The sequence below is a fragment of the Dipodomys merriami genome, unplaced genomic scaffold (genome assembly GCF_024711535.1).
Source record: "Dipodomys merriami isolate MVZ:Mamm:240054 unplaced genomic scaffold, mDipMer1.0.p SCAF_9, whole genome shotgun sequence".
In the NCBI taxonomy this organism is placed as follows: domain Eukaryota; kingdom Metazoa; phylum Chordata; class Mammalia; order Rodentia; family Heteromyidae; genus Dipodomys; species Dipodomys merriami.
Window position 1 is genome coordinate 13,805,405 of NW_027206512.1, and position 3,176 is coordinate 13,808,580.

The following is a 3,176-nucleotide window of genomic DNA, read 5'->3' on the forward strand; positions in this document are numbered from 1 at the left end:
GTCGTTCGTGGGGCCTGAACTCTGGGCCTGGGCGCTGTTGAGCGTCAGCTCCACTTCTGGCTTTTTCTGCTTCTGTGGTGCTAAGGAATCGAACCCAGGGCCTCATGCTTGCAAGGCAAGCACTCTACCACTGAGCCACCTTCCCAGCCCCAAGAAATGTACTCTTTATCTAACTTACGTAACTGCAATTCCTCTATATAGTATCTTCGCAGTAACAATAAATGAAAAATAATTCCTCAGAATTTCATGCTGACAAAAAGTTTGCAAATATAATAGCACTTTATGATACCATGCACATCAATTTTTAGAAAAGACAAAGGTCATCTATGGTAGCAATGGTAGATCACTGACAGCCTGAGAGGGATTTCTGAAGGGATTCCCAAGAGGCATAAAGAAACTTTTGAGGAGATATTTATCTTCCTTATCTTGAATGTAGTCACATTTTTATAGGTATATACATATGCCCAAACTCACTAAGCTGAATCATTTAAATTCACACTTCATTGTAATTATACCTCAGTATACCACAGTAAAGCTGAAAGCACCTAGGAAGTAAGAGCTAGAACTAGATTATATTTAATTAACTAATTTCTACATAGTAAAAGAAGCAATTACCAGAATCCATATGGTAAACTCACAAAAATTGTTACGTATGCCTTTAACTTTCAGTGTTTTCTCTATGGTCATTTCCACCCTTATTGAGATATAAATGACATACAATAAGTTATACATTTAAATGGTACAGTTTAGTGAGTTTAGACATGTTTATACCTATAAAATTATTATTCCATTCAAAATAATGAATAAAAAGGTTCTGAGAAATATGGAGAATATGGTTGTACTAGTTTACTTTCTCACCAACAGTGTATAAGGTGTTTTATTTTTATTTTTTCCCCCATCTACACCAGCATTTGCTGTTTTCTTGATGATGGCCATTTTGACTGGAGTAACATGGAATCTTCCGGTGGCTTTGATTTGCATTTCAATTATACTAAGGATGGTGAACATATCTTGTATATATTAGCCATTTATTCTTCTAAGAACTACCTATTCGGATCATTTTTCCATTTATTAATAAGATTATTACTTTAGTGCTTAATTTTTTTGAGTTCTGTGTATCTCATGGCTATGAATCCTTTATTAATTGAATAGCTAGTGAAGATTTTCTCCCATTCTGTGGGGTGTCTCTTGATTCAGGTAATTATTTCTCTTTCTGTGGAGAAACTCTTTAATTTGATGTAGTTCCCTTTATCAATTCTTGCTCTTACTTCCTGGGTGATTGGATTCTTAGATAGTTAGCTATTGTCTATATGTTCCAGTGTCTTTCTATGTTTTCCTGTAGTAGCTTCTATGTTGCAGATCTTATATGAAGACTTTTGTTGTTGTTGTTGTTTCTAAACTAGCTCTGGCAAGTTTTATTAAAGAAAAATTGTGGTGCACTCTTTACTTTTCTCCAATTTGTTCTGGCATGCTTCTAATGATATCAGAATCACCTGGATCAATGACAGCCAGGGTGCATACTCTGTAGTATTTTCCACATGCTGTGCCTAGGTCAATATTATTGCCACTGTGGTGATAGACACCAGTTTTTGCTAATATAGCATAGTACTCTATTTCACATCTCCTCAAGGCCAGGCAGTTGTTAGCGAGGATGACCAGTTTCCCTTTGCCCTGTCTGATCATCTTCAGAGTCTGCTTGTACCCCAGCATGTACTTTCCACTTTCCATAACAAGTTGGGGTCTAGAGTTGATTGACTTCAGGGACTTTTTCGTCTTCTTGGCCATCTTCACCATCTTCCTGTCTTAGATGAAGGAGGGCTCCCAACCAAAAGCAGTTGACAAGATGGCTTGATGGAGAGACATTAAGACTTTTGATCTGTTTGGAGCCGATTTTTCTACAGGGTGAGAAATAGACTCTAGTTTCAGTCTTCCGTATATGAATAACAAGTTTTCCTGGCACTATTTGTAGAAGATGCTAGCTATCTTTTCTTCAGTTTCACACACTTGTCAAAAATCAAATAGCTGTATCTAGGTGGGTTTATTTCTGGATATTACATTCTGTTCCATTAGTCTCCATGTCTGCTTTTATGCTAGTGCCATGCTATTTATGTGATTATGGTTTTATAGTATATTTGATTATTCATTTTACTCAGAATTGCTTTGGGCCTTTTATGCTTCTACATAAATTTTAGGACTGAGTTTTCTATTTCTACAAAGAATATCACGGGAACTTTGATGAATATGTATTGAATTTGTAGATTGCTTTTATTAGTATTGTCATTTTAATGACATTATTTCTGCCAAATCATGAATGAGGAGGTCTTTCCATATTCTTGTATCTTCTTCAAGACTTTTTCCTCCGAGGTTTATAGTTTTCATTGGAGAGGGTTGTCACCTCCTTGCTTAAGTTTCTATCTAGGCATTTTTTTTAAGGGTTAGTGAGAATGAAGTTGTTTTCCTGAATTCTTAATCAGATTATTCATTGAGAAGAGCTATGGATTTTTTTCCTGGTAAAACACATTTTATACCCATATTTTTTTTTGTTATTCAGGTTTTCAACGTGTGATTCATCTGTTTAAATAGATCCAGGCTTTATGTGGCCTGTAACTTAAACATATAAAAAATCAATATGACAATCAACGTGTAATTCTAGTGAGAATAGAATATTTATAATAAAAGAAGTAATCGAAACAAAGTATAATTTTTAAGACCTGGAAAATACTAGAGTTGACATTATTTCTTCCTTATATTTTTTTCTAGCTGCATTAAGAAATAGCAGACAGTCTGTTGTTCTATCATTGTTCATAAAACATTGTATTCCTTATTGTTGAATGAAGGCTTTCCCATGCATTAATTCTGGACAGTGTCATATACATTTTCCTAATTTTCTGAAAATTTCCTATCAAAGTATTTCTAGTATATCCTAGTATTTCTAAATTTTAATTGAATTTTATTTCATTATAAAAGTGATATACAGAGGGATTACAATTACATAAGTAATGTTCCTGAATGTTGATTTTTTTTAAATCTCGCTACATTGCTGAATGTATTTATCATGTTTAGGAGTTTTTGGCAAAATCTTTGCTGTCTTTTAAGTTTAGGATCATATGTCATTTGCAAACTGGGATAATTTGATTTCTTCCTTCCTTATTTCAGTTCCTTATTTCTTTCTCTTG

The 3,176-nt window shown here is 34.1% G+C and overlaps 1 pseudogene; it reads right to left on the reverse strand.

The window, feature by feature from the left end:
* Positions 1 to 1,443: 1,443 nt before the first annotated feature.
* Positions 1,444 to 1,794, reverse strand: LOC138820949 (large ribosomal subunit protein eL30 pseudogene; annotated as a pseudogene).
* Positions 1,795 to 3,176: the final 1,382 nt, after the last annotated feature.